Below are 26,685 nucleotides of genomic sequence, written 5' to 3' on the forward strand. Positions count from 1 at the left end.
AGATTTTTTTCCACAATGAAAACCTGGTTTTGTGACAATTTTGTCCCTTGTTGAAAAATGCTGCTGAATAATACATATTTCCGTTAATGTATGTGCTTTTTTTAAAGCAAAAGACCTTACTGACCTTATTGTTAATCTTAAGCGATTCATGGAATGAGTGCCAATCTTGTTTTTAATTGTACAAAATTCCCCTCTCTTTAATGTTTTCACATCATAGGTCATCATACTTCTAGAAAAAAGATTGAACTGTACATCATGTAAGAATGTTTTGTCAGACAGAAATAGCCGTGTACAGGTTGCAATTAATCAATTAAATATTCAAATTTCTGTACATTGCCGGAGGGTTTTAAAGTCAATTGTTAAAGAAACTATGTGTGTCTGGATATGTGGAGATTCAAATAAACAAGAAAAAAATACAAAGAAAAATCCTTTATTTATGCAAAAGAAGTATACTATCTTAAAAAAGAAAACAATACAAAGCAAAAAAGTAACATAATGGCATGGCTAAACTATATGTTAAAAAAGTCAAACGCACACAAAAAGCCAGTAAAAACACGAGTTTTAATAAAAATGGGTTTATGTGATCATATAAACCCGCTTGCAAGATCATATATGTCTGCTTTAAAGATTTAATCATTTGCATTAGGCCTTACAACTAATATCAAGTCCATAAGTCACAACACTTCCCAAGCAAGATATGGTTAAGGTTCTTCACACATAAACATTTTTACAAAATGATTATTATTTGATGTAGCTGACCATTGGTTTTTAAGTGCCTTTTCGACAGCTTGCAATGGAAACGAATTGTTTTGCTTGAACGAGAAACCTGTTAACGTAAACATATGAGTATGTTTTGGAATTCGGTTCATAACATTTTGACTACTTTTTTTCCCCGCTGGATAAGGCCGTGTACTTAAATACACTAATCAGATTTAACATACGCTTCAACAAACTACAACACTACATGTTAATTTGTTTATAAATAGAGGTTCATGCGATCATACAAACCATACTTGCAAGATCATATATGCCTGTTTTAAAGATCTAATCATTTTCATTAGGCCTTACAACTAATATCAACTGCATTTGTCACAACACTTCCCAAGCAAGATGTGTTTAAGGTTCTTCACACATAAACATTTTTACCAAATGATTATAAGTTGAAGTAGCAGACCCTTATAGTTTGTTTTAAAGTTCCTTTTCGACAGCTTGCAATGAAAACAAATGGTTTTGCTTGAACGAGAAATCTTTTTAAGTAAATATAATAAAGCATGTTTTGATATCAATTTTTAACATTTAAACTACTTTCTTTCTCGTTGATATTGCCATGTAATAAAAATACACTGATCGAATTTAACATAAGTTAAAAAAACACTACATGTTAATTTGTTTATAAATAGAGGTTTATGTGATCATACAAACCATACTTGCAAGATCATATATGCCTGTTTTAAAGATCTAATCATTTTCATTAGGCCTTACAACTAATATCAACTGCATTAGTCACAACACTTCCCAAGCAAGATGTGTTTAAGGTTCTTCACACATAAACATTTTTACAAAATGATTATAAGTTGAAGTAGCAGACCCTTATAGTTTGTTTTAAAGTACCTTTTCGACAGCTTGCAATGAAAACAAATGGTTTTGCTTGAACGAGAAATCTTTTTAAGTAAATATAATAAAGCATGTTTTGATATCAATTTTTAACATTTAAACTACTTTCTTTCTCGTTGATATTGCCATGTATTAAAAATACACTGATCGGATTTAACATAAGTTAAAAAAAAACACTACATGTTAATTTGTTTATAAATAGAGGTTTATGTGATCATACAAACCATACTTGCAAGATCATATATGCCTGTTTTAAAGATCTAATCATTTTCATTAGGCCTTTCAACTAATATCAAGTGCATTAGTCACAACACTTCCCAAGCAAGATATGGTTTAGTTTCTTCACACATAAACATTTTTACAAAATGATTATTATTTGTTGTGGCTGACTCTCATAGTTTGTTTTTAAGTACCTTTTCGACAGCTTGCGATGGAAACAAATTGTTTTGCCTGAACGAGAAACCTGTTAACGTAAACATAATAATTTATGTTTTGGAATTCGGTTGATAACATTTTGAATACTTTTTTCCCCGCTGGAGAAGGCCGTCTACTTAAATATACTAATCAGATTTAACATCCGCTTCAACAAACTACAACACTACATGCTAATTTGTTTATAAATAGTGGTTCATGCGATCATACAAACCATACTTGCAAGATCATATATGCCTGTTTTAAAGATCTAATCAGTTTCATTAGGCCTTACAACTAATATCAACTGCATTAGTCACAGCACTTCCCAAGCAAGATATGGTTAACGTTCTTCACACATAAACATTTTTACAAAATGATTATTATTTGATGTAGCTGACCATTTGTTTATATGTACCTTTTCAACAGCTTGCGATGGAAACAAATTGTTTTGCTTGAACGAGAAACCTGTTAACGTAAACATAATAATTTATGTTTTGGAATTCGGTTGATAACATTTTGACCACTTTTTCCCTCGCTGGATAAGACCGTGTACTTAAATACACTAATCAGATTTAACAAACGCTTCAACAAACTACAACACTACATGTTAATTTGTTTATAAATAGAGGTTCATGCGATCATACAAACCATACTTGCAAGATCATATATGCCTGTTTTAAAGATCTAATCATTTTCATTAGGCCTTACAACTAATATCAACTGCATTAGTCACAACACTTCCCAAGCAAGATATGTTTAAGGTTCTTCACACATAAACATTTTTACAAAATGATTATAAGTTGAAGTAGCAGACCCTTATAGTTTGTTTTAAAGTACCTTTTCGACAGCTTGCAATGAAAACAAATGGTTTTGCTTGAACGAGAAATCTTTTTAAGTAAATATAATAAAGCTTGTTTTGAAATCAGTTTTTAACATTTGAACTACTTTTTTTCTCGTTGATATTGCCATGTATTTAAAAATGCACTGATCGGATTTAACATAAGTTATAAAATAAACACTACATGTTAATTTGTTTATAAATAGAGGTTTATGTGATCATACAAACCATACTTGCAAGATCATATATGCCTGTTTTAAAGATTTAATCATTTTCATTAGGCCTTACAACTAATATCAAGTGCATTAGTCACAACACTTCCCAAGCAAGATATGGTTAAGGTTCTTCACACATAAACATTTTTACAAAATGATTATTATTTGTTGTGGCTGACCCTCATAGTTTGTTTTAAGTACCTTTTCGACAGCTTGCGATGGAAACAAATTGTTTTGCCTGAACGAGAAACCTGTTAACGTAAACATAATAATTTATGTTTTGGAATTCGGTTGATAACATTTTGAATACTTTTTTCCCCGCTGGAGAAGGCCGTCTACTTAAATACACTAATCAGATTTAACATACGCTTCAACAAACTACAACACTACATGTTAATTTGTTTATAAATAGTGGTTCATGCGATCATACAAACCATACTTGCAAGATCATACATGCCTGTTTTAAAGATCTAATCAGTTTCATTAGGCCTTACAACTAATATCAACTGCATTAGTCACAACACTTCCCAAGCAAGATATGGCTAAGGTTCTTCACACATAAACATTTTTACAAAATGATTATTATTTGATGTAGCTGACCATTTGTTTATAAGTACCTTTTCAACAGCTTGCGATGGAAACAAATTGTTTTGCTTGAACGAGAAACCTGTTAACGTAAACATAATAATTTATGTTTTGGAATTCGGTTGATAACATTTTGACCACTTTTTTCCCCGCTGGATAAGGCCGTGTACTTAAATACACTAATCAGATTTAACATACGCTGCAACAAACTACAACACTACATGTTAATTTGTTTATAAATAGAGGTTCATGCGATCATACAAACCATACTTGTAAGATCATATATGCCTGTTTTAAAGATCTAATCAGTTTCATTAGGCCTTACAACTAATATCAACTGCATTAGTCACAACACTTCCCAAGCAAGATGTGTTTAAGGTTCTTCACACATAAACATTTTTACAAAATGATTATAAGTTGAAGTAGCAGATCCTTATAGTTTGTTTTAAAGTACCTTTTCGACAGCTTGCAATGAAAACAAATGGTTTTGCTTGAACGAGAATTCTTTTTAAGTAAATATAATAAAGCATGTTTTGAAATCAGTTTTTAACATTTGAACTACTTTTTTTCTCGTTGATATTGCCATGTATTTAAATATACACTGATCGGATTTAACATAAGTTATAAAAAAACACTACATGTTAATTTGTTTATAAATAGAGGTTTATGTGATCATACAAACCATACTTGCAAGATCATATATGCCTGTTTTAAAGATTTAATCATTTTCATTAGGCCTTACAACTAATATCAAGTGCATTAGTCACAACACTTCCCAAGCAAGATATGGTTTAGGTTCTTCACACATAAACATTTTTACAAAATGATTATTATTTGTTGTAGCTGACCCTCATAGTTTGTTTTTAAGTACCTTTTCGACAGCTTGCAATGAAGACAAATGTTTTTGCTTGAACGAGAAACCTGTTTACGTAAACATTAAAGTATGTTTTGGACTTCGGTTGATAACATTTTGAATACTTTTTTTCTCGCTGGATAAGATTATGTACTTAAAAATACACTTATAAGATTTAACATAAGTTAAAAAAAAACACTTCATGTTAATTTGTTTATAAAAAGAGGTTTATGTGATCATACAAACCATACTTGCAAGATCATATATGTCTGATTTAAAGATCTAATCATTTTCATTAGGCCTTACAACTAATATCAACTGCATTAGTCACAGCACTTCCCAAGCAAGATATGGTTAAGGTTCTTCACACAAAAACATTTTTACAAAATGATTATTATTTGTTGTAGCTGATCCTCATAGTTTGTTTTTAAGTACCTTTTCGACAGCTTGCATTAAAAACAAATGATTTTGCTTGAATTTTGAAACCTGTTTACGTAAACATAATAATGTATGCTTTGGAGATCGGTTCTTAACATTTTAACATTTTTTTTCTCGTTGGATAAGAAACTCCGTACTTAAAAATAAACTACTCAGATTTAACATAAGTTAAAAAATACATGTTAATTTGTATCATTTTTTTGTTTTTGATTTTAAGGCTCTATTTGTATTCCATATTTTATGCATGACGAATTGAAACGAACATTACTTATTTACAGATCTATACACATCAACATGGTTTGTTTCTTGTAGTTAAATAATAATTAAAACACTCGTTGAATGAAATTTAGAAATTGACATGTTCAACAATTTTTTAAATAACTATATATTCATCTTTAACAAATGTATCCTTTTAGGTTCAGTCTAAATAATTAAGGTTTTAATTATTTTAAGAGGCATTTCTGTTAAATATAACTGAGTTGTTGAATCTGTGCGTCGTCCGTTTAATTTAGAACTTCTTTGTTAGAAATCAGATCAGCAGAAGGGTCATTGATGCTTCAACACCAGCTGCGTCTGAAAAGTAACAGATCACGATAAATTTGAAGAATAAGTTAAATGTTAACATACCAGGTACAACACTGATTAATAAAGAGTTTGCGTGAATGACACAATGCAAAACTTGTCAAACTTGACAATCTTAGTTTTGCGTAAAGATTTGTTTTAAAAATGTAAATATGATCATTTGACTTCATTCTGTGCAAGCGCAATATAAAATCATTCATCCGTGACGTCGGTCGCTTTAGTACTGGGTTAATTCTTTTGCAAGTGGAATTGGTTAAAAGCGATGATTCTATTTTTGTTTTTAATTTCATCACCAGGAAAACATAACATTAATTAAAACAAGTAATATCTAAAAAAAAAGATATACGGCGTTGATTGTGGTCAGTGTTGATGAACGATCAAAAGTTATATCTATGAGATCAAAAATAGCGAATGCCTTTTTTCTTCGCAGTTCATAGCTGCATCACACGCACATCAATTATGGGGTGTTGCGCCAGATTTCGTGGCTTATTTCGCTGTATTAGTTCTTATTGATCAGAAATCTATATTTAACTAATAGAAATACACAAGAAAGCATAAAGGTAAGCCGGCAACACACGAATCATCCGAACATATTTGAAATATTTATACGCGCGTTTGAACAGATATGTTTGTGTGGTTTGACGGACATTGTCATTTGACTCCATTATTTATAGTATCGTCAATCATAACGCTCATTAAATTGGTCTACATGGTTGAATGTTTCTAATTAAAATAATCAAAACTGGTACGTATCTTGCAATTGTTGAAAATACATTATAATCTATGCTTGGAAAACCACAATAATATCACCGAATATCTTCCTTTTATATCTGTCTGATAAAATTAACTTCAAATGCACATATTTAACGCAATTATCGCCTGTACGCAGGCCAGGTCCCCCCCCCCCCCCAGCTGGCCGTCAAGTAAGGATTTTTTTAATAATGGGCCTACTGCTCATGAAAGGACCCATTGTACACTTTCAATCAATACAAAATAGGAAATGTGTTTTATTGTCCTGATAAACAAGGGTATAAGCGCTATTGTACGCGCCATTGGAGATAAGCCCCTAAGCTATGTTTTCTTGTACACACATCCCTGATCAGTCAATTGTACGGAATCCGGATAGTGTCATCTATAATCTCGGCGGCGACGCACGATATTTTATTTTTCAGATATTGCCCTAGTAACCGAATCTCGTGTATCGCGGTCAAATTTCAGACCGCAACACTAGACACACGAAGCGATACTCGATATTTTTCTTCGTGTGTCTCGTGTCGCGGTCTGAAATTCCATAATTTCACTCAGAATCAATGGATCAATAAAAGTCAAACTTCATCCGTAAGTCATATAGGTAGACTTACACACCAAATATAAAGTCAATATCGAAAATAAAGTTTGAAAATGAAATGCCGGCCGACCGGACCGTGCTATATGCCACCCGACCGGGGCATTATAATCAGGTCAATTTCAGAAAGAGTTCGCAAAAAAACGTCAGGAAAACGATTTATAGTATAAAGAGAAATTTTTTAGTTGAATGCCCATAACTTCGCCAAATATCAATGGTCCGAAACGAATTCCACACTATCTGATGGTCATGAAGGTAGACTCACATACCTAAAATCAGCTCAATATCTTAAATATTTCCGTCAAAAACTAGAAAACGGTTATTATAGAAAAAAAGGTCCAATCTAATGTCGCAGTTGTAGACGATTTTGATAGTTGATCCGTGTTAATGATGGGGAAAGAAAAACTGTGTAGTAGATTATAAACATTTCATTAGGAATTTACTTTGAAACTTTTGAGGAGGTTTGAATTCAAAGAGAAAATAGTATAATGGTTATATGTCAGTCATACTTTATGATACATTTCTTAAGAAAGGTTTTTGATTTTCAAAGTTTGCTTCCTTTCTTCATCAAACGTCAAAAATTTCTGGCATTTAATATTTTAAACATTGGTGTGAATTTCACACCAATGTTTAAAGCTTTATACTTCACGAAGGTGCTGATTGACTTGTTATATTCCATAAATTTATATAACAAAATAAGTTGTGTAAGCTTAGATGAAAATACATGTATTTAAAATTGTTTAGAAATAGACCGTAAAACACGTCAATATATATATTTCGAATTAGACCGTAAAACACGTAAATGTTTAAAGATTAAAACAAGCCGTCGTTCCAGCAGTAGACTCGGTTCCTCACTTAAATGCATTGCATGCCAACCCGCAAGGCATCTAGGTCAGATCGCGGTCAGTTACGGAAATCGTTATATAAATGCTATCGCAGGACCGTTCCCAGGAATTTTTGACTGGGGGCCAACCGAGGAAAGTGCGGGAGGGGTCTCCCCGCCATACATATTTTTTTAATTTGGCACTATTCATGGTGAATTTTAATGCTTACACTACTTATTTTGTAATATAAATTTATACAATATCGTAGTAATTACCAAATATGAGAAAACAGCCCTTAAGTAGAAATTCTCTTGCGCTAACAATCTTTTAAATCTAAAGGGGAACTCACAAACTGTATTGATGTCGAGAGTTGAGTGTTAAACTGCGTTATCTCTCAAGCATTATCATTAGAGATAACATTGATACATGCTCAATACGAAGTTAGCATCGTTGCTAAACGAACTGTAGTATCCCTGTTAGTACTCTATACTTCCCCAAAAAATAAAGTCGATTGTATGACATAATTAATGTAAATGTGGAAATTGTTTGTAGATTGCACGTTTTTTTACTTCGAAAAGTTTCAGGCCTACCGGCGGGAAATTTTATATTCGAATTGATTGGTCGCTTACAAAGTCAGGTGCAGGTGACATCTTTCGTATAGACAATCCCAGAAATCGATTACTCCCGGATTACCGCCCCTGGCGCCGCCATCTTGGCACTGATTAACAACGACGCGATTTTATTAAATGTATTTGAAGATTAAGAAGGCTTCTGTTATCGATACAATAATCATATAACAGTTCGTATGTTTTAAATAAATATTTTTATTAGGTCCATCTGCATTGTTAAAGAGTCATAAAACCTGAGACGAAGATCTACGACCTTGATAAAACTCAGCATGAATTAGGCCTTTATTGTCATTTGCCATGTTATTAGAATGTGAGGCATGGTATCTTATCTTTATAACAGCATCTACACATATGGTGTCACAGACATACCAATTAACACTTTTAATTCACCATTGGGACATCGTCTCCCACTGAGGGAATGCTTTCGTTCCTCAATCGCAGATGGTGTTTATTTTACCATTAATTAATTAAATTAAATTTACAATCCGTAATTAACGAAGAAAAACATCACTGCGTTCTTGTTTTAATAGTTTATTTCAAATCTTAACTGTAAAGTGAACATTTAAGAAATAAATCGATACGTTGACGGAATGTAGCGAACATTATTGGGGCTATTTAAGTTTACGTATGACTACGTAAGTGTCATGTTGAGCATTTTAATGGTAAATTTAGATTGTATTAAGAAATTAAGTAAAATATATATGAAAGTAAACACATAAGTAAATATTAAGAACAAAGCAAACACAGTTTGTTCAGGCTACAGACTTTGATTCTACTATTAGAATGGTATTTAAATGATAAAATAAAGATCAAGTTATAAGCAAAAATAGATATTCACATTGCAATTAAAAAAACCTGCCATGTTCTGATATCTTACACATTTTCGCTAATGAATATCACCTGGACTAGTACATTTAAATCACAAACATATTTTCCGGCAAGAGATTTTTGTTTGAAAGCGATTTTTAAATAAAATATATTAAATAAACACAACAAAGTTTTAGACTTGACCATATACTTTTTAATAAGAAAAGTTTGCCACTACATGAAATCTTACATAGTTTCGCTTATAAATATTTCCGGAATAATTTTAGTTAAAATCACAAATTTTATTTCGGCTAGAGCTTTAACATTACCTTAAAAATGATACTTTAATAAGCAGTATTATTAAAGAATTAATAAATCTCTAGAAAAACAAAGATATGTACTATTAAAAAAGTCTGTCTCGGTATTGAATGGTATACATTTTCTTAGTGAGTATATCAGGAACTTTCCCGGTATATACTTTTTTTATAAAGAAAGTATAACGTTTTAATCAAAGGAAGATATCTGATTTTCAAAGAAATTGTATATCTCGGTAATAAATCTTAAAATATTTCGCTTAAAAAACATCTCTGGAACTATTAACTTTAAAATTCACAAAGTTTTCATCAGACTTTATATGCGAAAATAACCTTAATAATTATCTTCGAATAATAACATTCAATAAAGAAATAATTGTGTTTTAAGCAAAAGGCATAACTGAAAGGATTTCCTTAAAAATAACAGCAAGTTCGGCCTTACTTATTACGTGAAGAATTTGACAGATAAGTTCTAAATCGCTGTTATTTGTCAAATTCTTTAGTACCAAAATGGCGGCGGGGTCACGTGATAGCCAATATGGCAGCGGTCAATTTATCGATTCTGGGATTGTCTATACAGCTGCGCCGAAGAAAGATAGGCTGGCATGCATATTGAGTAGAGCAATTTGCATGTTGCAAGCTATCTACCCTACGAGCTTTAGCTTCCAATCGTCACGGATTTTATCGTGAGCTCATATATATATATATATATATATATATATATATATATATATATATATATATATATATATATATATATATATATATATATATATATATCTTGCATTCTTGCAACACCATTATAATTCATGTTAAGGAAAAGCAGTTACAACAGACGTTTTGTTTCTATCAACTGAAAATGAAGACCGCATGGTGAGATAGATCTAAAATGCTATAAATTATCTTAGTTCTTTATGATTGATGTCTACCATATATTTTTCAAACGAATACACTATCGAAGTATCCATATCAGGAAACGACTTACTAGATTTAGTACATTTTCCGTCGACCCAGAGAACATAGTCGGTGTTACAGATGCATCTGTCCGTGGCCTGGTTTCCAGAACCCATTAAGTTGGCACTGTGTATAAAGAAAGAATATATGGCTTAATAGTAAAAACGAAATTTACATGTCAATTCCGTAATTGTTGAGTTGTAGTATATTTTGACTTTACCTCATCACTGGTTTTTATACTTATATTTTTGGTTTTATTTATTATGCAAGTTCTTTGAATATTGTTAAATATAAACGTATCTATATTGCATGCAAGGCAGATGCATGGAAACGCGTTTGTAACACACTTTTTGAAGCAGTTGCCTCCATTGTCGAATATTTCGTGCAGCTGTATGAGTAGTTGATTTCATTAGTATTGTTTTATACATAATTAAAATCTGTATTTTCTATTGTCTTTGAAATTTTTATTGAACTAAATATTGATTTATAAAAAGTATAAACAAACCGTCGTTTCTGATTTGGAAGAATGTTACTTAAATCCAAACTGTGTGCATATTATCCAATTTGTTTCCACAAGAAAAAACGAAAATAATTTATCACGTATTCGTAAACACGAACTGGCTTAAAATTCGGACTGTGTCAAAGAAAGCGAACGAGTTGCGAGTTGAAATCCAATGAGCCAATTTTATAGGATCAGCATTGTTAATAAATTTGACATATAGAGCGTAACAACAACAGCGATACTTGCTTGCTCAGCCTTGAACAAATGGTAGTCACAAATAAAAGGACTAATTGAAGGTTTGAAAGTCGCAAATAAAAGGACTAATTGAAGGTTTGAAAGACGTGATTGACCGAACGTATTTATGTTGACATGAAGATTGACCTTAATAACTATTGAAAATGTTCAACCGACACGCTCGTTGTATTATCGGGTTTTCGTTTATTTTAGGCTTTAAGTAAGTTTTGAATTTACATGTCTTGTAATCCCCCCAAGTATTTCTTTTACATACAAATGAAGTTTATTGAAAGCAGCGCGAGGACCGTTGATATGAATACGATAAGAAAGGGGTGCCTATACTGATCAATATCCTGAGAGCGTTAGTATTCAAACATCCGACCGAATGGGAAGTTTATTTTAATTCCCGTTTGCATAATTCAGAAGAGGCTGTTTCCTTGGAGACTTAATTGTTAAAGTATCAAGCACTAAACCATTACAAACAGGCACAGTTTTTTAACGGACGCCAATCTCTGGTTTGTGTTGCACATATATACGCGGGTCCTAATTTGCCCTAATTTTAAACATTTACCGTGTTTTTCCTTCTAATTAATCTCATCTAGTCAATACGCGCTGAAGAGGGATATTGTGGTAAATCTATACCCGACGCTTAACGGTCTGCGTCGTTCATCGTGAGCTCGTCATCACTACACATACCACGTTTCGTTCATCCAATATGGATGACACATGGTCAGAGTGTTTTTGTGAGAATATCTTAACCACGGTTGAAACAAGTTCATGTGTTTAAAACAATATGTCACCAAATACATCATCTACCATAACAAGAGGGTCTAAAGGTGACATTCAGAAACTTAATTTTTATGTGCAGATTTTGTGATGATTGTGTGTGTTTTTTTTAATATTTTCGGAGACACAGATAGAACGAGTTAAAGTTTTTTCTATGAAAACACATTAACATCGAACATTTAATGGCTTAAACATGGATGCAGATTTAAAATTTAAAGCAATAAAGCAATATAATTGTACTTAAAATCATAAACCATGACCGATGTGATATAATATTTGTTTCCAGCGAATCGGAAACCATAGTTCTATAATATTAAAGGATTTCAAACAGAAATAAAAAAATCTGAAGGCAAATAATGGACTTTGTGGTATGAGGGTCCAGAATACACAACACGACGATTGATGCACACTTGATCAGCAGATTGGGAAAGCGTCATATCTTGCTTAGAATTAAAAATACTAAATTATCAACAATTTGAATTCCAGAGCAACTGAGAATACAAAAACGAGACTGGGGTCTGTTATTTCAGAGATTATTATCGTATCGTACTTTGAATCCATAAATAGCTAACTATAATAAAATTCAAGTACCGGTAGCTGAGATAATGAAATTAGTAACGTGTACAGATAGGAAGATTTAAATAGTTAAATATTAAGCTGCAATAATACAACTCCAAGCCATTGACCCTCCGGATCGCTTGGAATTGCAACTTTTTTTCATATTTACTATTAAATCGGTAATATTAATCGGCCTAATTAAAATGGGTAAGTTTTTGCAATGGACAACGCCGAGTATTTCGAATTTAAAAAAAATGTATCGACTATCTGTGGAAACCTTCACAATGTAGATCTCGTTTCTTATTAACCATTCGTGATACTCCGTATATCTCTGAAACCTCAAAGATAAAACGAATAGTCTTTTCAAAACTTTTGCTTTCGGTTTGATAGCGTTTTTTATATCAAGTTTTTGTTTTGATCCTTTCTCCATAAATGACACGCAAATTGGTGTCGATGGTTACAGTTACGTTTTGTGTTTTGTACGATGTATTCGGTTGATTGAACTAGATTTTATCAAAGAGAACGTCTGTCACAGCCTTATTTCGGCGTGACTTAAGCTGACGACATTATATGTGTTGTGACCGCAAAATTTCTTGAAGAGGATATGCTCAAATCATTCACTAGGATAGAATGCTATTACAAAGCCTTTTACGCGTAGCCACATGCTATGCAAAGGCTTTCCCCTTAACAATATGCTATAACAAAATAACCACAAACCAAAAGGTTTTTCCCTGTAGCAACATGTGCATTTTGTTTTCATCAATGAAATGAGACATCATCAACGAACCTTGGGACAATGTGTCTGCTTACCAAAGATCGCGATATAATTAAATAATTAATTTTTAAAAAAATCCGATCAACTTAAAACATTAAGGAACGCAATTTCGTTACCGAAAACTCTCCCTACTTTTAAATGGCCCTTACAGTGGACACTAAGAAAATCCGCTTGAAATAACAGGGACCTTTTAACATTTGGGTAAATTGACAAAATTGAAATAAACTTTTTCAAACTTACAAATTTTAGTTTTATTTATGATATTTGCGAGGACTTAGTAATGCTGAACATTTGCCATGCTCTAAAATATCAGTTATATGCATCTTTTGTCGATTTAAAACCTGAAAATTGTAAATGTTTACAAACGTAAAACGAATAAAAAACCTTGGAGAGCTCTGTTGCTCTGTTGTTATCGTTATAGTTTGTGACATTACGATGAGTGTTTATATAAAGTATAAAATTAACGTTTCAATTCGTGAGCACGGGTGGTCATGTGGTGTAGGAGTCAGTATTTTACTCAAAGGGTCAGTGGTTCGAGCCCAGTTGAAGATTACTTTTTTTCTTTCTTTGATTGTATTTATGTTTTATATTTGAGCTATTTAGTGCCCATGTTTACATCTATCAAATATTAACTTCAAATTCAACTTCATATTAAGCCAAAATATGAGAACAGGCCCCATTAATAGTATAACTAAATAATACTATACAAGAAGATATAATGGTATAGCAAGCAAGAAGCCACGAGTTAGCTTAGTCGGGATCTCGAGATAGCCAAAATTCTCTCATGTTGTGTTTAATGCACCCGTCCTTTATTTACTGCGCTGCGCTTTTTTAATTGCACTCCTCTTTTATTAAGTTTTTTCTATCTCGTGGCCACGACACAGCCACGAGTTAGTAAGTCGTGGCCTCAAGTTACTAAGTTGAGGCCACGAGATAGAAAAAAGAGGAGTGCAATTTAAAAAAAAGTAGTGAAGGTCACCTCTATGCTATCGTAGGAATTAGAAAAATATTTTTTTTTTTTAATTTTATATTAATTTGCAAATGCGGCAATTAGAATGTTAATATCGTTACTCGATCTGGTTATATGGCAGAGAAATGCACGTGGATGTGCGGTTGATATGATTGTTTATTATTTTCATATGGAGATCGGGTTGTTGACTTGCGAACTCAGTGTTAGGTAATTGTTTTTGACAGTGAGTGTGATTGGCTGTTTTTCCATATAAACATTGGTTGTTGAGAAAGTGATCGTTGAGTGGCATTATAAGGTGGTTGTGTTGGCTGTGGAACTCGGTTTGGGAATAAAGATACCGTGTCTGAAATATCGACATAGGCTTGGGTTTGTGCGATATTACAAGTTTGATTGGTGAGGTGGAATCTTTAAGAAGAGCTGCTTGTGTAGGGTTTGCTGTTTTGCATATTAGAAAAATAATGACATTATTGACAAAAGTAATTAATAGATAGCTTGATTTTCCCAATATTTACTGTGACAGTTTGATATTGTTTTAAGCTTCGCACTCTTGTGTATTAAAATAAAAGTCCGAATTAAGGATATAGAAACAAACATATTCTTATTTACTGGTTTTACAAGTATACAAAAAATAATATGTTTTGATCAATGATCAATTGATGCTAGTTAAACTAATAGATATATTCTTTGATTTGATGTGCGACTATTGGAGACAAAATACTCTTATGTGAGCTAGAATTGCTATCAAAGTAATATTCTGTTCTTTTGTGCAAGTACTTAAGATATTATTTTACTGAGTCAACCTAAATCCTCATGTTATTGGTGTAAAATAGTGATGTTTCATTTTTATAATTCTGAAGGTGCATGAAGATAATCATGTAGGTATAAACTAATAAAGAATCAATAACCTTTTAATGTTATACTCTGTTATTATTTCAGCATTGTATGAAGGGTTTTTAAGTCATTGTGTTTCCTTGAACTATAACAATAACGATACACTTTCTCAATGAAGACATCAAAATTGGAGTAATCAAAAGAATTCATTCAATTTGTGATTAATATTGCCTCGTTATTTATCTCTGTGCCAGCGTTTTACATACGTGTTTAATAAATTCAAAAACAATATTAGCGCATCATAACATAAAATGTGAACAAATTTCATTGATCAAAAACAGTCAAATGTCTTGAGTCTTAGATGACATGTCGATTTCTTGAAATTTCTTAAAGATCATGCAAAGCATAATTGTATAATTATATAGTCAGATGCACGAGTGGTTTTTATATTACAATTTAAAGCCTATAATTAATCAAAACAGTGCGAATTTGATGTTAATTGTTCAGACCTTTTTGTTGAAAAGTTAAAAGGCAAGCTATTTCTAAATTGTTCTTCCAATAACAATTCCATATCCAGTTCAATGTCTTTGAACACATTCGAATATAACACTGCTAAACTGTCAAGCGATATCAAATATAATTAGAGTTCTCAACTTTGCGTAATGTGCATCTTTACCCACTGTTTTATCGAGCTTAACCTTTTAAAGGGGCCTTTTCACAGATTTTGGCATTTTTTAACTTATTCATTAAATGCTTTATATCGATAAATGTAAACATTGGATCGTAAAAGCTCCAGTAAAAAATCAAGAATAAAATTAAAAAAAGGAAAAGAACATTGCCCGGAACAGGTTTCGAACGAGTGACCCCTGGAGTCCTGCCAGAGTCCTGAAGTAAAAACGCTCTAGCCTACTGAGCTATTCCGCCGATTACACGTACTTGACGTATTTTATACCTTATATAAGCAATCTTCGTAGTTTCACAAAATTTAACGACAAAAACAGAACTCTCCAAATTATTCAATCGTTTCGCGTTGCAACGCTTTATAATTTTTAGGTTTTAAAATCGTCAAAAGATGCATATAATGGCTATATTAGACCATGGTAAATGTTCAGTATTACTGTTTCCTCACAATTATCATAACTAAAACGAAAATGTGCGCATCTGAAACAACTTTTTTCAATTTTGTCAATTTACCAAAGCGTGAAAAGATCCCTTTAAACATGTTCGCTAGTGTGTGTGTTTGCGTGTGTATCTAATGGCAGATATGTAAACATGCGCGCCGGCATTTGCCAATTTGAACTTTGTGTCTGAATTTCGACGACATTTGGCGCGGCCATATTGTAAGAAGTTCAAATTAGCGAAAATTGTACCAGATATTGCTTTATGCGATACATCGTCTGCTGATTCAGTGTTTCGCATGCAAACAACGGCGTCCCCATCCGTTAATGACTGCCCAGTTTTAGACCTTCATACAGACCTTTATACTGCATATAAATATTTATATAATTTCAGAGTTATGAGAATTTTAATAGCTTTATTGCTTAGGTTACATAAAATTCAAGCACATTCAGAATTCAGAATGCGCATTAAGGAAGGCATTAAAGCTAATAAAGCTATCTTGCAAAGTTTAAGATACTAGTTTGGGAGTTTTTTTTCGAACGTGCATTTATGATGTTTTTTAGAAATATACCACATAGGAACTTAATATTGGGAGGGATAATTATCACTGATGATTCCATACGAACTTTAAGTATGGGTTGACAACTCTCACTCTATACGAATCATCGCTTTATTCAATACTTGAATTATATATCAATACATTAAAATTTACTTCTTATAATAAAATTCCCTCATTTACAAAATAGTAATCACGTCTTGATTTTTACAAATTTATTTAATTGCTTTAAACACCGATGTTGTTTCCTTATATTTTATGTTTGTAGGATATTGATCGCACGGGTATTATCTTAATAGGTTATTTCAACGGTGGCCTTTAGTAGTAAATTTAAACATTACTACAGTAGCGTGATAAACTCGATCGTGCGTTAAGCGAAACAGTTTGTTGCTTGTCAATATGATCAAAATAATTGCTGATTGCTGTTATAAGAGACCATAACAGTGTTATTAAAATACCTTCATAATTATGTTTCGTTAGTAATGTCAACACACTAAGAATATCAATTACACCACGTATTGAGGACTAAAGTACCATGTCAATAACTCAAAGTGCGATATATGGTCAATAATCTGCTTGTACAAAAGATAATAATCTTTCCGAAACTTTGTTGAAAAGATTGGGGACTAGGTTACATTACACCAATTTATAAAAGTGGTGACCCAAATCAATCAGAAAACTATCGCGGAATAACCCTAAATAATATACTATCAAAGATCTATTCACAAGTATTATTAAACCGAATAACTAAATGGTGCGAATTGAACAAATCAATATCTGAATTCCAATACGGATATCAAAAAAACAAAAGTACGGTAGATTGTATTTTTATACTTAACAGTCTAATAAATAAAGTACTAAATTCAGGGCAAAAACTATACAGCGTCTTTATTGATTATGCTAAATGCTATGATAGCATAAACCGCACACTATTATGGCAAAAACTGATATCGCAAAAAATTAGTAGCTAGTATCCGCGTTGCGAGCTATGTACTCTTCTGTTAAGGCAGCTGTTAAAATTAAATCACAAATATCCGATCATATAACATCCCACACAGGAGTAAAACAAGGAGACCCGTGTTCGAGTATACTTTTTTTAATGTTCGTCAATGATATTGTAGAGAATATAAATTCAAACCTCGAAGGAATTATAACGAGTAACAACATTAAGTTTTTCTTGTTATCATACGCAGATAAGTTTTATTTTCGACATCACCAACATCATTACAATCAATGTTGAAAGACATTGAAAAGTACTGCATAGCGTCTCAACTTATAATAAATACATCTTAAACAAAAGTCATGATCTTTGAAAAAAGTAATCGCCATACAAATTACAGCTTTTACCTCTACGGAGAATTATTAGAAATAGTGACATCCTTCAAATACTTAGGTATAACACTATTGAAGAATGGTAATTGGTATAGAGCAGCCCAAACACTAGCAGAACACTAGCAGAACGCGGAAATAGAGCTCTACATAGACTATTCACTATTATAAATCAATACGAATTCTCAACACGCGAACAATTAAATCTATTTGATAAACTAGTCACACCGGCCCTACACTATTCAGCAGAAGTGTGGGGATTTGCGAAGGGTAAAGAAATCGAAAAAATACATACAAAACTACTTCGAAAACTCTTAAAAGTAAACAAATCCACAAATCTAGCCGGCATGTATGGATAATTAGGACGATACCCGCTATTAATAACACGCAAATTACATATATTCAGATATTGGTTAAAAATACTTAGATCGAGTGATGACAGTAACACAAAAACAATATATTATGTAATATTTAATGATGCACAACAAAAAATCACATACAACCATCGAAATTGGGCGTCACACATAAAAAACGATCTTGACGAGCTTGGGTTAAGCAACATATGGGCAGATCAAACTACTATCACAAATCAAACAGATCAAACATTCATCTTAAATACAATTACACAACGTTTATTAGATAACTTCAAGCAAAGCTGGTATAGCGAGATAAATAATTCCCCTAGACTCATGAGCTATTGTAGATTTAAAAACACATTTGAGTAAGAACCATATCTTGATTTTATAACAAATAAGAAATACAGAACATCACTAACACGATTTCGATTATCGTCACATAAACTGGAAATAGAAAGAGGTCGGTATAATAACATACTACGCGAAAATAGAAAATGCAAGATGTGCAACGGAAACGCTATAGAAAACGAATACCATTTTTTACTTGTTTGTCCTCTATATAGAGAAATTAGAAAAGAACATTTTAAACCATATTTTCAAAGGTGGCCAACGTTAAATAAATTTGATATTCTAATGCAGTCGGCAAATAAAAAAGACATTATAAACCTCGCTAAATATATTTTTAACGCTAATGAAATTTGTAATAATATAGACAATCAGTTATAATTGTTAACTCTTGCAAGACTATAGCCAGCAATGTTATTTGATTTTTCATTGAATATGTTTGTATAAGTAAATAATTCTACAATTTCCTCGTGTAATAATTGAAGATATAATTATATTGATTACTGATGTATTACTGTCTTTTTGTAAACTTCTCTTAAATCATTGTATATATATTAGTATACACACTGCGTAACTTTTGTTTTGTGGCAAAAAAAGCATTGTATTATGCTTATTTGCTAATAAAAGTTGTTGTTGTTGTTGTTGTTGCATGGTATGATTAGTTAAAGCACTATTTATATTACAATACTTTGAAGATATATGCCATTTTCCCTTTGGAAAAATGCTACAGATGACTTTGTGCTTGACGGGAGACTATTCAATGCACAGCTGAACAGAAAATGAAATAAAGAAACATCAGAAAGATTATAATTGTTTATTTTTGTAGTGAGCATTCGTTTATGGAAGGCAAAATACCAATTGCTTATGTAATAAAAGACAATTTAAACTGTTTTCTGCATGACGTATTTCATATTTCAACCCATTGTCAACAAAAGTTAATATTTCCAAGAATAGATTCTGCTGTAATACACGTATTCAATTGCAATTATTATTTAACGGAGGAAATAGGGACACACAATTATTTTGCCCATTATTTTATGACAGTGTTAATATTTGAACATATGAAGGCACTTTTGGAAAATACAGTCAAGTAACATATTGGTGAATGGAAACTCAAAAGTTATATGTCATAATTGAATATAAACCAACTGGTATAACTAAATATTAGCTTTTTTTATTCGTTGCTCATCATGTCACGCAAAGTTAAAATGTGAATGAAATATGACTTACGGATAACTGAATGACAAGCTTAAAATACAATGTGCATTACCATTTTGGCACTTAACTTCAAAAAGTTGCAAAATGTTTAGAATTTGAAGAGTGTGCTTTTAGAAATCGGGTACCTTACGTTGAAATGAGATTCTGTTCGGTTTGTACACAATAGTTGTATACTTTCAAGTGAACACCATACTGATCTTTGGCCACCCTATGCAATAGAAAAAGTTCGTTGAGAGTTAGTATTTGCAGATAAAATCTAATCATTAAGTTACACATCCTGTAAAAACTGTCATGCTACCACCTGGTGTACTCTATCGTTTATATGTTTGAAAATGTGGAACAATACGTATGAGATGCAAATAAGCCGAAATAACAGATTATAACGTCAGGAGCACCATTGGTAACAACAATGACAAAAGCATGTAGCAACAGTGTAGAAATATCCATAGCACAATTAGAATGATAATGTAGAAGGAGTCGGTAGCAATACATACACTTAGGGAATAGAAACAACATAAACAGATAGGAATGAATTGAACAAAACTAAAATACTAAATGTAATGTTGACGGTTATAAAATTGCAACCAAGAAGAAAACACGAAATGTCAAATGTAAAACACGAAACATTGTGTACTCTGCAAAATTATAATTAGATGTAAAATAATTCATCTACCAAATAAGAATATTCTTAGCGCAAAAATAGCATGTGCATGAGAATAAACAACAACCAATTACATGACATTGGTGAAATAAAATACCTTCAAATTAAGAAACCCTTTCAAATGATTAAATGCAATTACTGTAGTCTTGACATATTTCAAATACTTATAATTATTTCAATTAAAAATATAGCAATTTAGCATTGTACCTTATTATCGTTATATCACGGACTAAGTTATTATGCCGATATTAAAGAAGGTTCCTTACACAGAATATTTAAAATTGCGATCATACCTCGTGAATATTCGAACTGAAATAAACCAGTTTGAACCTCCAGTATCTTGAATTGTAACAATGTCGTTTCAGTTGTTTTCATGGTTGTATCTGTTATGAGTTTTTGTTATATTTTTTGAGTTTTTGCTGCGACGTTCTGTTTGGCAAAATTCATGTTCCACAAATCAATTAAAGCTCCTCGATTTACAATAAGTTGTTTTTATGGCTGATGTAGGTGTATTTTACGTTGTTTTATTTTTACGTATAAAGTACGGTGACAATATTGCCAGGTACATGTGTAGCATCAATCTAATGTGAACGGGCAGTGACGTAAAGCAGACAACTGATAAAAACCACATCACTCTAATGTGAACGGGCAGTGACGTAAAGCAGACAACTGATAAATACCACATCACTCTAATGTGAACGGGCAGTGACGTAAAGCAGACAACTGATAAACACCACATCACTCTAATGTGAACGGGCAGTGGCGTAAAGCAGACAACTGATAAACACCACATCAATCTAATGTGAACGGGCAGTGACGTAAAGCAGACAACAGATAAACACCACAGATTTATATAGAAATATGTACTGTTCTGAAGAGACGGAAATACATCAACCACTCTTACATACCGTCCCCAAATCCTTAAAATGGATTAACTATTCTCTACTTAGTATGACACACTATTTAAATTATACCCCACAACATGTAGGTAGGGAGTGGGAATAATGTTTGCCACAGCCCATTCTGCACTGCGTTGAAAAATGAGTTAAAATGTGCTGTAATTATAACATGCTCTTATAGTCGAGTAAGAATTCTCAATAGTGTGTACATAAACAACAACAAACAACAACAACAACAACGCAAATTATTGTGTGTAAAAACATCAACCAATCTTGTAGGATTATACGGAGAACTAGGTAGGATCCCGATGCATGAACACAGAAAAATTATTATGTTCCGATATTGGATAAAAATCTTAAATTTAAATGAAAATAGTATTCTAAAACAAGTTTATCTCCTATTGAAAAACGACGCCGACAACGGAATCAATTATAACAAAAACAATTGGGCCTCACAAATAAAAGAAATGTTAGAACAATTAGGGTTAACAAATTTATGGATTAATCAAGAACGTATTACTATATCATTAGAGAGCATAAAAATTAGAATATTAGATCAATTTAAACAAAATTGGTTAAGTAACATTAATCAACCTGGCAGACTTAGCACATATTGTATGTTTAAAACCAAATTTGAATTTGAACCGTATTTGCACATAATCAAACAAAATAAATATAGAATAGCACTAAGTAAATTCAGACTATCATCGCATAATCTAGAAATTGAACAAGGACGTTACTATAATATAGAGAGAGCAGAACGAAAATGCAAAATATGTTGTACAAATTTAATAGAAAACGAATATCACTTCATGTTAACATGCCCACTATACTCACATCTAAGAAGAAAATACTTCAAATCATATTACTGAAGATGGCCAACATTAACCAAATTTAAATCGCTCATGTCAACCACAAATAATTGTGAACTTCTTCAAATTGCAAAATATATTTACGATGCAAGTAGACTAAGAGAAGAACTCGTAAGCATGTAACTTTCTGACAAAAAAAATAAAATAATTATCATTGCTTCAAACGTCAATGAAAATTGAATTACTAATTGACTTAACTAATTGTCTGTATATATGTACATTATTCAACTTTTCGCATCGATAACATACATCTTTTTATTTGTTGAGAGTGTATGTGAAATACTAGTTTTACTATGTTAATGTATATATATGTACATTAGTCAACATTTTTCATCGATAACATGTACCATTTATACTATGCTGTATATGTGAAATATTGGTACCATTAATACTACATTGTATATGTGAAATATTGGTTTTACTATATCGATAGTAAAAATAGTTTTTCTCATTATGCCAAAAGCATGCACTATTGTAAAATTTATATATTCTAAATAGTTTTCTCAATATACCAAAAAGCGATTTCGGTATATTATGTTTATGTTAACAAATAAATATTTAATGACCATCAAGCACTAACATTACATTCACGATCTTTGACCTGTAATACTAATATCTTTCTTCCTCTGTATTCAACTAACAATCACAGCAATCTTTACCTGAAGAATTACCATTTGCTTTATCTAATTGTAGGCTAGAAGCTTATTTGTAGCTTAATTGCCGAAATAAATGTTGTTGTTGTTGTTGTTGTTGCTTTAGTGAATACAAATATTTGATATGTTCTTAAATTCCCACATCTGATTTGCAAGATGAAGTATCAAATGTCAAGTAATAAGATAATTTTATTCAAAGTTGCTTTTGTAAAGATTGACCTCTATAGTAATTAAACATTTTTTTTAAAGAAAGTCGCCTGTTAGCTTTTAAGTTTGCAAAAGTGTTTGTGTGGTACATAACAAGAGTTTCGATTTATGTTGAGGTAGCAAATTGCTTTTACTTTTATTGTTCAACATGCCTAATCCTGACTAAAATGAACCGGTTTAATGCGTTGGTACGAAAACAAGTTATAAAAAGCGCTTAATAACATAAATTATCTTTTAAGTCATGCGTGTATTGAGATTCAGTCAGGTGAACGTGTGATCAGTGCTCACACGACCGCGTAAACGAAGCTTAAATATCTTATAACCAAGACGATTCTCAAACGGCCACAGATAATTTGTTGATAATTTTACTAATGGGTTAACCTTTTCTCGTTAGTTAATAGACGTTGAAATTTGGTATTGATATGCATGTGATAAAATAAATAGTGTTGAGACCAGATTTTTAAAATACCACAGGTTAGTCTCACACGAAAACTTGTTTACGGATTCGTTCATTTTCTTCATTAAGGTTAAGCTATCCAATGTCTTTATTTGGTATTTTTCAGCTAAACGACTATAAAAGGTCATGCATAATTCAATATTTAAAAATTGTATTAAAGAAAGATGTTGCGACGATCTGAAAAATTGATCACCAACTATCGCTAATAAAAGGCGTACACCGTTACCAATCGGTCATTTTTCCTGCATTAATTAAATGTTCAAGACTGTTAACAACAGTTAATATAATGCTAAGTTCAGACTATTTTTGCATGTTTAAGTAAGCATTCGGAAAAAATGTAATATCATACAATATAAAAGAGTAGCTCACCAGTATGTGGAACTTGAATTTACAATCCGTAAACATCCAGGAAACAACCTGACTTGTCACTTTAAGTCCAATAATAATTGTCCAACACGATACGCGGCGAATCCTCCCTGTCATCGGCAGAATTTAGAAGTCTGTCCGTTCAAATGTTTATGCGCACAATTGAAGATGTATGTCCCCGGGGAAGAAAGACACGCAATCGGGTTATCCTTGGAGCAAAGAACGTCCGTCTTTTTCTAGGTAGAACTCCTCCTCCCTGGATACGTCCGGCGTCGTGTGTCGGAATGTTGCGCTTGGCGTCCGGGTACGGTCGTCGGTTGTAAAAGCCGTGTACTATGACAACATCTGAACCGTGTGTCGACGATAGTCGAATATGTTTACTGGTGTCGGAATGTTGCGCTGAGAGTCGAGTAAGGCCGGTTGTACACGCCGTGTAACATGACACCATCCGAACCGTTTTCGACAAAAGTCGCAGATATTATCTGATACGTTACAAAAACGAGTCAGTAGGTTGCGTCCAGGAGGTCCACGATTGTATATAGCCTAATTCGCAGTCGATGTTTATAGTACTTCTTCTCGTCTTTAAATAACGTTGGGCGCAATTGTCACCGTATGGGTTTTCATGTATATTTGTTGCGGTATGTTGCAGCCAATTCCCAATACGTGAAAACCAGGGTGGTTACAAAAACAACCCTGCAACGAACAAAATATATTTCAAATATATATTTATTAGCGCTCACGTCAAATAGCTGATCACATCATGATCTAAAATGCGCCTTTTTGTCACCTCCATGTCGCAACGACACATTTCATTGGTTAAGACATTTAAATATCAGCTATTTGAAAGGTTAACTATAAAATCAACTCATAACTGGTGTATGTGATAATGTACGAGTAATTTGTGAGCATTAGTTAACGTGAAAAAATGGGGATTTGTACTAGTTTCTAATTGTGATCCACCATAATAACTTAAAGTAACTGCTACAGGTCTAGTAATGCGATAATTATACTTTATTTAAAATCCGTTACCTTAACAAAGAATCGTCAATTAAATGATATACATATCCACGTAAATATACGATACATAATACAAATGTAAGTCCGGTAACATACTTTAAAAGGAGGCTCTTCAGCGTGTTTGTATTAAAATCTATCCAGAGTAGTTTCCCTTCGTAAAATTTACTTTTAATTGGGGGTAACAATGGGGAAACCAAAGATATCTAAAAATGGTTCCGGTAAAACAATGAACATTATCGATAATTTTCACTGTTATGTTTCACTGTTTGAAACAGTGAAATATCAGTTTATTTCACTAATAGTTATCTATAAACCATCGGAAAGCATAATATAATAAATAATAATTTATTGACTCACATCAATATTTCCAAATTTTATAAAATTGTGAACAAATCTCGATTGAATTTAAGTTTGTTATGTTTTCGGAGCCTTACGCCTGTTTACATTTACTTTTTCAACTCGGTTAAATGGGAGTTAACTATTATAGGAATATCGCTTTCATTATTAAAAGTTATTTGTTCTTTCATTGTGGATGTTATTGACCTGGGCAATAATCAATTCATTCACCAAATTATCAGTTAAAGTTACGTTGTTTTATTCCATTCAGACAACATTTACACTGGAATAATCCAACTATCAAATGCTTTTTGAAAATCGACGCAAAGCACATAAAACCTACCACCAGGTTTGCACGTATATTTTTGAACCATGCATTGAAGAGTAAATAAATTATCAATGGTTGAATATCCCTTGCGAAAACCGGCTTGTGATTCCGCTATTTTATTGTTTAAATCTGCCCATTTGCATAGTCTGTTGTATACGATATTGGAGAATATTTTTTACATTACATTAATTAAAGATATACCTCTATAATTAGAGGGGTCATCTGTAGCGCCTGACTTATATACCGGCAGAATTATACTTTCCCGCCAAGTATTTGGAAAAAATCCTGTATTGAGAATCTTATTAAATAAATCGCGAAATAAATGTGTTATCAGATGCATCGTACTTTTATAAAATTCCGCCCCAAGGCCATCGGTCCCTTGCGATTTTCAATCTTTGAGTTTTGAAATACTTTTTATTATTTCTTCGTTAGTGATTTCTGTGTTTAAAATTTGATCTTGATCCTCTTCAGTTTCGTTAACCTCTAGGTTTATATCATTTAGACTTGGTTGATTGTCTTTCCAAAGAAGGCTTTTAAAATAATCTTACCATGCTAATGGAGCTATATAACAAGAAACTTTGTTGTTCATCTTATTACTACCTTTTATTATTTTCCAGAACAAATCTGGTTTAGTACGCGATAAAACCAATTCGTTCCGTTTCGTCGTTTGATACGCTGGTTTTTTGGCAGAGCACATATTTTTAAACCCGGAGTGATATGTAGTATTGAAAGTCCGATATATCATTGCTTAACCGGAATCTTCTTAATGCTGCGTACTTCGTTTGTTTAGACGCGTTACATTCTCTATCCCACCACGGTTGATTTACTGAACTGGCCTTTTCATTAAGATAGTTTGTTTTATAATTTACCTTAATATCGGATGCAGCGTATTTGACTA

General features: G+C 32.2%; 1 long non-coding RNA gene across 1 annotated transcript; it reads right to left on the reverse strand.

Annotated features, from left to right (window-relative positions):
- Nucleotides 1–434: 434 nt before the first annotated feature.
- On the reverse strand, nucleotides 435–24,857 carry LOC127875407 (uncharacterized). The gene is made up of 3 exons (XR_008047396.1): nucleotides 24,110–24,857; nucleotides 10,444–10,538; nucleotides 435–5,530 (listed from the first exon to the last, which is right to left on the reverse strand). It is a non-coding gene; the product is annotated as an uncharacterized LOC127875407 (long non-coding RNA).
- Nucleotides 24,858–26,685: the final 1,828 nt, after the last annotated feature.

Source organism: Dreissena polymorpha, chromosome 3, assembly GCF_020536995.1.
Source record: "Dreissena polymorpha isolate Duluth1 chromosome 3, UMN_Dpol_1.0, whole genome shotgun sequence".
Lineage (NCBI taxonomy): Eukaryota > Metazoa > Mollusca > Bivalvia > Myida > Dreissenidae > Dreissena > Dreissena polymorpha.